Below are 13,625 nucleotides of genomic sequence, written 5' to 3'. Positions count from 1 at the left end.
TGAAAGTGTTAAACCTCGGAGGGTCCCCGAACCTGATCAAGACTCCGGACTTCACAATGGCCCCAGGTTGTACAAAAATAGTTGGTGTTCATCCATCCATGGGAGAGCTTAAGAAGCTTAAATATTTGAACTTGAGTGGCTGCAAAAGTCTTAGGAATCTTCCAACCAAAATTGGAATGGAATCTCATCATACATTCATTCTTTCGGGTTGCTCAAATCTTTTTTGGTTTCCAGAGATTGATTGCAAAATGGATTGTCTAAAAACTCTTGATCTTTCTGGTTGTTATAGAGTTGGATTTTTGCCAGAGCTTTTGCAGCTAGCAAAGTCTTTGGAAGAGCTCGACTTGAGTGAAATGGCCATAACAAAACCTCCGTCCTGCATTTTTCGACTTAAAAATCTTAAAGTTTTCTTTCCCACAAGGGATCTTCATCTAAGTTTCAAAAATATCTGCCTTCTCTCTTCAAAAGGATCCAAAGAGGAAAGACAAATTCAATGGCTCTGATGTTGCCTTCATTGTCGGGTTTGAGTTCATTGAAAAAACTGAAACTAAGGGACTGTAATCTTTGTGAAGGAGATATTACTATTGATATTTCTCGTCTACCCTCTTTGGTAATACTCGATCTCAGCAGTAATAATTTCATTAGCCTACCTGATTCTCTTACTCGACTTTCCAAGCTTGAAGTTCTTAAATTGATGAATTGTCGCGGGCTGAAATCGTTGCCTGAGCTTCCAACAAGTACAGTAGTTGTGAGCATAGATCATTGTACTTCACTGGAACTAATTTCGAATCCATCAAAAGTATGCAATTCAAGGGATTTTGTGTGTTATAGGTACCAACTGCTACCGTAACACCCTAATTTAGGGTCAAATTATAAGTTTCCAAAACATATATTTAGTTTTAGAAAGTCGGGGTAATTCAGGGTACCAGTTCTGAATTTACCCATTTTTCTTATATGTTGAAAAATAAATTCCCCTCTCCCGTGTAATCAGTTTTCCAGATTTTCCTCTCCCTCGTTAACCCCCTTTTAAGCTTCGATTTCTTCACCGTTCAACCACTGTTTGTCGATCCGAAACCACCAATATATTCACCATTGATTGAAGAACAAAACCCGACCTCTATCCTGACGTGAATCGGCATTGTTCGTCGTAAATATCAACCAGAAGCTTCATCGGTTTTAACTCGATCGTCGTTGGTTTTTTGTCGATTTCGGTCGGTCTGACCACTCGTTTTCGACACCTCCCGCACCATCGTGTTCCTTGCATCGTTCCGAGTCCACCGGTGTCCTTCTAGTCTCCGTTGTCACCGACGCATGAGGGGGTGAGGAAGTTAAGTTTCTGATTTTTTAAAATCGAGCTCTCCACCGTTCAAAATTGTGAACCCAACTTGGTAATAGTCTCAAAATCCCTTAAAATAATTTTAGAAATTTTTATGGAATTTTTTTGACTTCCTAGGCCTCCGCACGCGCCCCCAAGTGCTACCTCCTGCGAGTGGGCTTCGTCTGGCAGTATGGGGAACCGGCTGACCGACTGGATCGGTCTAGACCAAGCCGAGTTAAGCCGTCGAGCAGTTAATCGTTGACCGGCGTTGATCACCGTTGATCAGACCGTTGACCAGCCGTTGACCGACCGTTGACTTTTTTAGGGTATACCTATCCTGACGTTTTTCGACATCCTCAGTCCGTTTTGCCAAATTCAAACCCGGTAAGCTGTTTTTCACTGATTTATCACTCGATTCGATCCGTTTTCACAATTAAGCTTATTTTTTATGAAATTTCTGTTGATATGTAACCGAGGAATGATTGGAAGTTGATTTCAAGATAGAGGGCATTCAAATTAGTTTAAATGGTTGATCAGTATGGCACGAAAATCGAGGTAATACATTACTACCTTTTCATGCTTTATAGATCATGTTGGTATTAGTAAATGTATGAATAAAAATGTTTGGTTGCATCTGGCTAGTTAAATATTCCTATACTCAATCCGAATGTGCTAAAAATTTGGTAACTGAATATGGCTCAGATGATTTAAATAAGAAACTAGAGGACCGTTAGAATTAAAGTATAATTTCTGTGATTAAGGGATAAAACAATCAACTCTTGGATCTATCAATTATAATTTATCTCATTAAAGGTTAAATGTCAAATGTACTTGGATGAGAAATTATGGGAATACTTCGATTAGGTAAATTACGAAATTACCCTTGAGAGGAAAAGTAGCTCGAATTGACCCTGAATGGAAAAGTACCCAAAAAGTCATGCCTAAATCAATGAATTACTAATTTCATCGTTAAGTTCACAAGTTTATACAGAAAATTCCTGATAATCCGTAAATCTGTGAGTTATGAGTAAATACTTGAAGAATAATTTATCGAGGGTGCTCTTTTGTTAGAATTGTTTGTAAGGTCTGAAATAGAGGATAAGTTTGAATTAAATAATAAGAGTAGACGAAAATAAAGGATTGAAATACTTTGAACTGGAAAATGACTAAAATGCCATTGGATAGTAAATGACCCAAGAATATTACCAAGCCCAGGAACGATTGAATATCCTCAAGCTATGAAACGACAGAAATAACGTTGAGCACCAAAATGACCAAAATACCCTTATGACTTATAATAAGTAAATATCTTAGATTAATTAAAGAATCCAAACAAACATGGATGTTGTACTGCTCTTAAAAGTTATAGAACACAGCTTAAGTCGGTAAACCAATCATAGTGCTATATCAGTACCTGAATGACATAGGTACCACTTGAATGCTTGTTCATCTCGTCAAGTTTGGAATCGAGGATAATTATGGAAATATTCAGCTCAACTCTAGAGAGCATTCGGTACTAAGAAGTGGATATTCGTTAGACAAATCGACCACGAATACCAAATTAAACTAAGCTCAATGACTGAAGATTAAATAAGTGATTTGGATGAGTATGAGAATGCTAATGAACATACATGATGTAATGTCCTTATGGGTCGTGAACTACAAATCAAGCACATCAGTATTTCATGATATCGTGGAAGCGTGGAAATTAAATAAAGACCATTGGAATATCTGTCTGTTCCCTTACGATTTATTCAGTGATGATTCTGAAGAGGATCTATGGATAATAAATTTTGGTATTAAAGAGTGAATACCCTGGAAGGGCAAGGAATTGACTAGTCAACAGACATTCAGTTCTGGGAGTTATTCGATAATCCGATCGATTAACATAAATGGTAAATGTTTTAAATCTTCGTTTCTCCCTTATCAGCTCAAATCACTCCAGTCATATCTGAACATGCAAGTATCTCAGATGCAAAGGATCCTAAATACCCCCATTTGGTTCAATTGGACTAAAATCCTATTAATTCAAAGCCTAATCTTGAATACCTCTTATTGTTGGGTAATAGAATCAGTCTCAATAAATCTGAATCTAGAATTATTCTATATAAAGATTCCTGAACATTTTCCTGATGTACATGAATCATAATGAGATTCTAAAGTATAAATCTTAAATGTCTGATTCGATCAGTTAGTAATCGATTCACTTCAATAAGACCTCGTTCCTAGAATCCGATCAAATTACATCAGTTTCATATTATCCATTCTGATAACTACCTAGTGTCTCAAAGAAATACTCGGATCTCTAGTGTGTTCCACATGCACTACATGACAATTTTATATGTTTTGAAATGAGTTTTAACAAAAGTATTGATTTACTAGTTTAGGAACCGTAGCAACATGGTATGTGATATCTGATTTTGGTTTTCATCGAAAACTATGAATTATTCATGATTTATGGAATTATGAAATTTACTGATTTATGAATTATGGTACCTGAAATGTGTTATCGGGTTTCCTGTTTTCACTGGAAAATATGAATTGTTCCTGATTTATGGAATCATATAATTTATTGGTTTATAAACTATGATTTTCTGTTTTCATGGGTTAAACCCGAACTGTTCTATTGGGATATTATTTGGGTAGACTAGAGTATGGAGGTACAACTCTGATCAAGTTGGTAAATTCTTACGGACTTAAGGTGACCTTTGGGTAGGCTTTCAGGCCCCAATGCATTCCTCTTAAGTTAATCATGGGACTACTTATAGCGTACGGGTGGAGGGCATTTATATGGTTTACTTCATGGTTACGCTGATGAGATTTACTAGATCATGATCCAGTTATTACGAATTATGGTTAAAACTGCTTTTTACTAGATTTTTATATGGATATGATTCTAGAGTATGGAAGCACAACCTTGATCCAGCTGGTAAGACCTTACGTACCTAAGAATACCCTTGGGTAGGCCTGTAGGCCCCAAGGCATATCTTAGGTTGGCTCCCTTTGCTATGTTCTTAGGGTAAGCCCCATTGACGTAATTATGGGGAACTGCATAATGAAGTTTGGTTGAAGGCTTCCGCTATGATTTTAAAAGATTTATATCTTCTCACTGGTTTTAATTGGAACACACTAGACATCCTATTCGATCTCCTGAAAATGTGATACTATGAATGCTTCCTATGAACTAAGATCTTCATGGCTTTTACTCGATGAATTAATAGTAGAACCCTAGATTATCCCGAAAACCGTTATACATTAGATTCAACAAGGAAATTATATGGCTTTCCATTTATCTGCATGTCCTGTAGCATCAACTGGTAGTATTGTATTACTGAGCTTCTCAAAGCTCACTCTGTTACTCACCTTTCAGGTTAAAAGAATCGTACCAGTGCATCTATCGACATCAGTAAAGGAGTTCTTCCCGCGTTACTTGCAGAGTATGATACATGTGATTAAGGGGCATGTAGGCTATATTTTGTTATATATATATGAGTCTGAAAATATGTTTTATTTCTGAGTACTGATAAATTTTATTTTGTATTCATAAATCATTTTATGATGTTTTGATAAAAGTTTTAAATTTTCTGCTATTTTTATGGTGGGTCGCTCTAGTGGCCCTAATGTGACACACCGGATCGGATCGGGTTACCTACATCAATCTTAAGGGGTTACATTTAGTGGTATCAGAGCCAGGTTGAGTTAAAATTTTCAAGATAGACCGATCGATCGAATTTCAAAAGATGTATGATCAGTACATGCCCATAGACTACAATCGTACCTCTCTGAGTCGAAACTTCAAGGTTGAGTCCCTCTCTGTAACAAGCTAACTTATGTTTTATATCTGTTACGTATCAACCTATGTAGAAACGAATAATAATAATGTGTATTCAAATTCTGTAAAGTACCTCACGAGTCATGTTAGAGTTACTCATCTAAAAATTTTTGATATGACTCCTGAAATGAAACTGGGATATGTTACAACTCTATGAATCTATTCTCGTAACCAAGGTTGAATTGATTCCACAAGGATAAGTATGTTCTGATTCTTTTATTGGAATGAGGAAGAGTTCTGATGAAAATGTATACTCAACTGGTTAAAGATTAATAGATGACCAATACTTTTGTAAAAATTACATGAAGATATGAAAGAACTGATGAAAGTTTCATTTCTGCAATTATGTGACATGAATGAATTTCGAGGAAGAAATTCTTTTAAGGAGGGGAGAATTGTAACACCCCAATTTAGGGGTCAAATTATAAGTTTCCAAAACTTGTAGTCAGTTTTAAAAAGTGAGGGCAATTCAGGGACCCAATCCTAAATTTACCCATTTTTCTTATATGTTGAAAAATAAATTCTCCTCTCCCGTGCAATCAATTTTCCAGATTGCTTTTCCCATTTTCTCTCCCTCGTTAACCCCCTTTTAAGCTTCAATTTCTCCACTGTTCGACCATTGTTCGTCGATCCAAAACCACCAATAGATTCACCATTGATCGAATAACAAAACCCAATCTCTATCCCGACGTCAATCGACATCGTTCGTCGTAAATCTCAACCGGAAGTTTCATCGGTTTTAACTCGATTACTGTTAGTTTTCTGTCAATTTCGATGGATCCATCCACTTGTTTTTTACACCTCTTAGACCATCGTGTTCCTTGCATCGTTTCGAGTCCACCGGTGTCCTTCTTGTCTCTGTCGTCGTCGGCGAGTGAGAGGTGAGAAAGTTAAAGTTTTAGATGTTTTAAAATTGAGTTCTCTTCAAAATTGTGAACTGAGCTTGGTAAGTGTCTCAAAATCCATTAAAATAATTTTAGAAAATTTTATGGAATTTTTTTGACTTCCTAGGCATCTGCACGCGCCCCCACGTGCCATGGATGTATCAAATAAAATAGACTGTATGTCCAATTCAGTTATTGAGGGACATGATATAGTTGGCATGCCATAGAGTCCAGCAGCAGGCTGCATATTCGGGAATACACTAAAGGATACCTAGTGTATATGGTGGGCACGACCTTATGTGTCATATTCGGGACTGTACTAAAGAATACCTAGTACAGATGGTGGACACAACCTTATGTGTCATACTTGGGATAGCATTACGGTGCTTATATTTGACTCGTGTACCCAGGGTCCTCAGGGTTGTATATTGGGCTATTGTCTATTGTTTATGGTTATTGTCTATGGTATATGGTTATGGAATAATGGCAAGTGTATTGGTAAAATAAGCTTACGAGCTTATGGAACAAATGGTAAGTATATTGGTAAAATAAGCTAACGAGCTTATGGGATAAATGGTAAACGATTTTATATTATATTGATCATGGTAAAATATTGGATATATTAGTAAAATGATTTTATGGAAATTTGATTTTGACATTGAAAATCATGCATGAATTGTATTGCAATGTTTATTGTTTTAATTGCCTCACTAAGTTTATACTTAGCATGTGATGATTTTCACGCGTAGGTAAAAAGCAAAGAATAAGAATAAAGAGTTAAGAACGACATCAAGCATCGATAGGTATATTTTAACATCAGTAAGATATCCTACGATGGAATTTGATTTTAGATAGTGGCATGTAATTTGAAAATGTTCAAATTATTTGTTGAATAAATTTTGGAAATTTTTATAGTGATGAAAGGTTAATTTTTATGAATTTATATGTATTTTCGAAAGTACTGTAGAAGTTACTGTAGCTTACTGTAGCAGTTACTGTAGAAGTGAATAGTAAATGTTTTAAGTAAATTTTTCCAAAATGCATTTGGGGTACCGATACCCCCTACAGGGTACCGATTCCCCCACTGTTCACGGGGTATTGTTCATCATTACTGTTCACGGGTACTGTTCACTATTCATAAAAAAATCTTTCGAATTAAATTGGTTACAATGAAACATGATTTATATGATATGATATGATATTTTTATAATATCAATTATCATTTTAAAGAGAATAAATTTTAAATCACGGTTTGAATTGAAAATGGTTTTCGAAATTCAAGTGACATCTATAATCTGTATAGGTATAATTATACGGGTTATGGGTGTTACAATATTGATACTGTGAAACCCAAGTATTGATACTGGTCAAACCCAATGGTTATTAATGGCTAGGTTTTTTATATATTATAAAGGAAATACCAATACTCCAAAATGTAGTATCGATACTCTCCATTCTAAATAGTTTTATTTTGCATAAAAATAAGTCTCCAATGGCTGGAAACGATCAAAACACATTCCAAATTATAAAATCAAGTCAATGACACATCAAGAATGCTAAAAAACCTATCCAAGCAATCTATATCAAGAGTAAAGCCCTTTTACTCTTTATTTTCTATTTTCTATTGAACATCGTGTTTTCCAACTCATTGTTAACCTTTGTAATTATTTCTTGTGAGCTTAATTCTTGTAAACACCTACCTTTACAGGTTTTCTTGGTTACATCTTTGTATCATTTGTAAATGGGGAGTGGTTCTATCTTAGCCTTTGAAAATATAGGAATGTTTAAATTTTACTCGAGCATAGAAAAAGAAAGAACAAATTAATGAATTTGTTAGAAATCCTTACTGTGGAGCTAAGTTAGTGAATGTAGACTTCATTTAGGAAGTTGAACCACTCTAAATATTCATGCCTTTTTGTATATATTTTAACTTCCACACCTAAATTTTTTCAAAATGCAATTTAGTCCTTCTTAGCATATTTTTGATTGATTCATAGAGCCTTAAAAATCTTAACAATTATTATCAAAGCTTAACTCATTAGAAGGTTTAATAACCTTGATATGATCCCTATAGAGCTCTATCGATTCTGACATAATTGATAAGATGACTTTGAGCTTCGGCTCGTACTACCATGATGATTATCACTTTGTTGAACTTATTTCAATATAAAACATTTAAGGGCAAAATGTTTTTGGACTTGATTGAATTTATTCAAAGTTTTCAAAAATAATTCAAAATCTATAAAACTTGAATTTGAACAAGAAATTATTTTTGGGTAATTAGTATCAATATTTTCTTACAATATTGATACTGCATGAACAATATCGATATTATTCTTACAGTATCGATGCCAAAAGTAAGAGCAGTATAAATACTTCCATGGTAGTATCAATACTACTTGTTTTCTAAAATGTTCAAATTCCAGTAAGCAAAATGGGTGCTGACACTCAAGGAGTATCAATACTACTTTAGATAGTAGTATGAATACAATGAAACCTATATCGATACTGGTAAGCCTAACGGTCAATAAAAGCTAGTTTATTTGAAGATTCTAACGGCAATATTGATACTTCTAGCCCGAGTATCGGTACTCATTGTTCTGGCTATTTTATTTTTGTAGAAAATTAATCTCTAACAACTGGAAATGGCTACAAACTCATTCTAACATATAAGAACAAGTTTAGGACACTTGAAGAAACAGCACCTATCCAAAAATCAAGATCAATAGAAAACCCTTTTATTCTTTATTTTTCTCTTTTCTTGTACACAGAGTGTTTTTGTGAGCTTAATTGTGTAAACACCTACCTTTGTGACGTATTTTTGTTTACATTTTTATTTTGTAAAATGGGGAATGGTTCTAGTTTAGCAATTGAAAGGTAAGGAATTTGTAAAGGTTACTTTTGAGCCTAGAAAAAGAAAGAAAAAATTAGTGAATTTGTTAAAAACTTCTTAGTGTAGAGTTAAGGCAATGGATTTAGATTTGGCTTAGAATTCGAACCATTATAAATCATTGTGCCATATTTTTTCCTATCCTTTCTCCTCAATTCCCAATTTTTCGAGAATCTAATTCCCCCCATCTTGGTTTAATTGGTTGTTGTTCAAAGAGCATAAAAATCCCAACAATGGGTATCAAAGTGGGTCTCTATAACACCCTAATCCGATTTAACCTGAAGATCGATAGACTTAAAGCATTACACAGGACCACCAATATGGCTAACCCAAATTTTTTTCCTTTAAAATCCATTTAATAATAAACATACTACATCATATCAAATAGACCTACACGATAGCTATAAAACATTTTTATAAATCAGAGCTGCATTACACAATTTAAATCAAATAATACAAATCGATATTGACAATCCAAAAACATAAGTAAAGTCCTATGAATACATATGCCCACTAAACCTATAGTAAAGTACTTTGGGAAAGATGCTGGAAATCTTGCTACAACGGTGCTCCTCGAAAGGCTAAACTACAAACCTGCGAGCTGAAACATCCAAACTTTGAGCTTGGAAGGCGCAATAGTATAATCGCTAATATAGAGAAGCATATGAATCTCATAAACATAAGTATGCTAGAAGATAGGATAATAAGCAGTATGTATATGCATGATCATAATCAAGTGTTGCCTACTTAAGGTTCAACAGTTCAACATCTCTAGTGCAAGTCTCATGCTTTCCATAGTCTCCGCTAAGGCCTCAACATGAGAAAACATATACTAGGTCTCTATCCTCAGTATCATCCTACAATGTATCATCATGCAACACACAATGATAGTACCCGTATAATAAAGACACCAGGTACAATCATAAACAAGTAAGCATCATAGTGTAGCTCTGGGTCACACAACATCAGGAAACTCACACCATTCTTTTCTTTCTAAGAACCTTATATAAGACTTGGGTCACGTAGCATCAACATCATCCTATCCTTCGGGTTAGGTCTGAGTCACATAGAGTCAACACCTTACTACGCTAGTCTACTCCATTAGAGTACTTGGGAATTGTCTGGGTCACTTAGCTTCGGCACAACATCCAACTAGAAACTAAAGTTCTCTTTCACTAAGATGGATATATATGTATATTCTGTACACACAAGATGATTGTCACACTACTAAAGTAACTCGAGTGTCCCGAGTAACACATAAAGGCTAGTCTTATGTAATCTTACCCATAAGATTATTTTTGTTATCACACATGTAATATTATTATCGAATGATTATTCTATCATTATTATCAGTTACAACACAAGTAGGTGAGATCGTTCTCTCACTCACTACTATCTTATTCATTTTCTCTCCTAGAACGTTATGTAATAGCTTAATAGTATTTTAGTGATTTATGCCCTTAAGGCAATTCATAACCAATGCTACCCACTTGGTATTCTATAACTAACCCAACATTTGGTTTAGGTATAGTTCATTGATAATGACTCCATAGTCATTCTCATTGTACTTCCTATTAATTCATCCTTGCACTGGTGGGGCAACTTACACTTATTTGATTTGTAAGTACCCACCTAGTACGCACCTTCCACTATCATTATTGTCACGTCGTTCATCGTCCCACTCATGAGCATATTATTCAGAACGATCTTCCGTTCACGATTACTTAATATGTGTTTCATGGAAGATGCTTAGAGTATTACACTTAATGTAATTACTTTGGTCGTAACCCATCTTTAAACATATTTCTTAACAATTATTCTAGTGTTTTAAACATTTTCAAAACCATTTATGATCATACTATAGATCCAATGTCTTCTTGGTAACATTTTATCTCAAAATAGCCGTTTTAGAGGGTTTCGAAACCAAAATGAAACTTTTGTATTCTGGACAAAGGGTTTCAAAATCAACTAGGGGGTTTCAAAACCATTGCTACATATTACCTCGTTTCTCATGAGAAAAGCTCTCTAATCACTCATAAGACCCTTCTAAGATCCCTAAATGTTATCTAAAGTTTATGGCAATTACTTAAGGTTAATTAGAACTATAAAAACACAATGTTTGAAACAAAAGCTTCATCTAATGAAAGAATCAAGCAAAACCAACAAATATGCTCAAATACCCAAATCCTTAACAAGGCAAGATATTTAGGAGGTTTATAATACAACAAAGGATTAGAAATACACTACCTTAGTTTAGAAATCCGAAATGAAGTTCCTTTATGAAGCTTTACCTATTTTTCTTGTCCTCTTGACTTTATGAAGCGCCATACCCAATTTCTATAGCCACACAAGGCAACCTAATATTTTCTTAACATAAATAGTTGTAGGAATAGTAATGGTGGATTAGAATTTTAAAGGAAGTTTACATATTCTCAAAGGACTTAAGTTTGACCTATAGAGATTGAGGAGAACGAAGGGAGGAAGAAATGATAATGAAGAAACAAAGAGAAGAATATGGAGAAGATATAAAAACCCTCATCTTCTAATAAATGGAAGAAATGCACTTTTGGTCTGTCATTTTCCCCCCTCTATGACAAATCCCATTTATATAACCTTTTGGGCCTGATTCTAACCCAATTAAGCCCAACTCGGCCAATGTCTTTAAATACGAACTCTATGAGGTCTACAAACCTCTAAGGTAAACTCAAAACTATTAGCCCGAAATTTGGTTTGTTACAACTCTCCACTCCTTAAAAGAAATTTTATCCTCAAAATTTACTTAGATCCAATGACAACTTACTCTTGAGTTAAACACTTAGAAGTTCCCGTTACAAGACATGCAACTCCGAACCTTTCAAAATCAATCTACGATTTTCCAAAACATCGAACCTTAAAAAAAATCTTTGAGAAGTGTAAAAACAACGAGTCTCACTCTGTTCATTCTAACACTTAATAATTGGAACGTTTCACAAGGACAACACTAAACTACAATTTTAATTGTTATCACTGAACCCTTTATTGACAAACTCTACTCAATCAAGTTAATACACTGTGCATTTTTATAGATATCTTTAACTAACTAAAAATAGGCAATTCGATATACCACACATCGAGATCTTACAAACACTTGTCATATGCGATTTTGAAATCGACTACTAACGATATGATGCAATTCACGACTTTATAAATGTTAATCTAAACGCTTCCATTGTACAAATCTGATTCAATAATCATCCATGTTATTCGATTGATTCTTAATTTCCTTGTAGTTTGCATACGTACCACTCATCATACCGTGCATCTACGGTAGTCACAGTTGGGAATCAATTTCTTTTTAGTGAAACTAGAAGCATCTAGCTCTCCAAGATAACACACATCAAATAGCGGAGATCATTTACAACTACACTCCGACTTAAGGATTCTATGACTCTATGTCTTGCACCAATGATCACTTACCACCACTGTGTCAATCGATGATAGCTAATGCTACTTAAGGTACTTGATTACTTATAGCATCGTGCATTTACTCAATGGTGCTACGTATTTCTACATACTAGTAGGTGTTGTATAAAACTCACACTCTTAGACCAATACAAAGATATCAAAGATAGAGTTTGGGTAAAAAAAAACTTAAACTCTTATCCAACCACACAAGAAGAATTTACGGTGTAGACTGCGGTAACACAACATCATGGGACTTACACTTAACTAGTTTACTAACTCAGTTACCTTGGATGGGACCTGACCTAGACATACCCACATTAGGAACATATATACAACAACCTCACACAACTAACACATCGGCTCGAATCTTAGAAGTTTTAAATAACTCAATACACGTGATCAACATTCACAAAAAACACTACTCAATGTTCTCAATGTTTTTCTTGGAGATATACACTTCTAAATCCAAACTTTAGATTGCTTAAGCTATACCAAATCGGGTCACACAACGCATTGACTCTCGAGTAGGTTGATCTACTACCAAGCGCCTCTATAAGGTTGAACCCCAACTTAAGAAGGAACAATCGAGGGTTCTCTACACCTCGAGACTCGTAACTCACCATCTTAACTATAGTACCTTTAGTACTTAGGGTGAGATTTGGAACTGTTGCATTAGAACGTATACCCTGTTTACTTTCTCCTCATGAGTACAAGGGGAATTTGTGCCCTGTTAGTAATTAAAGTACCTTAGCACTAACTGATATGTATCTCATTATTCTTGGAAATTGGATGATCGATACACTGGCTATATTAACTTCATAATACTAAAACTCTATAATATTGATAACATAAACCCTAAACTAACGATACAAAAACATCCTTATAGTCTCACACTTAACTTAACAACCCACAAGGATTCTCCCCTAGGAAACAAAAAGGGTGAAAGATTATGCGGATGAACATTTCTTAGAGCTAACCTTTAATTCAACAAGGGATAATCATCTAATCACATACCTTTGTACCCACAACCTAAAGTCCAAGCGATTCTTAAGTTGACAACTTCGCTTAAGTCGGCTACTAAGCCTCACTAAGCATTCAAAGAATGTCTAAAATAGCCTTGCCTATTCCACTAAGGCTCGTCAGTTATGTACTTGGATCATCGCGCTAGGATCTTGTACATGAATACTCTTCCTACTTAGTTTACATTGACACCACAAAGAGTGCATGGACTCGCATTTACTAATGTGACATTATCAA

Source organism: Hibiscus syriacus, unplaced genomic scaffold, assembly GCF_006381635.1.
Source record: "Hibiscus syriacus cultivar Baekdansim isolate YM2019G1 unplaced genomic scaffold, ASM638163v2 tig00002511_pilon, whole genome shotgun sequence".
NCBI lineage: Eukaryota > Viridiplantae > Streptophyta > Magnoliopsida > Malvales > Malvaceae > Hibiscus > Hibiscus syriacus.
Note: the sequence above shows the minus strand (reverse complement) of the source record.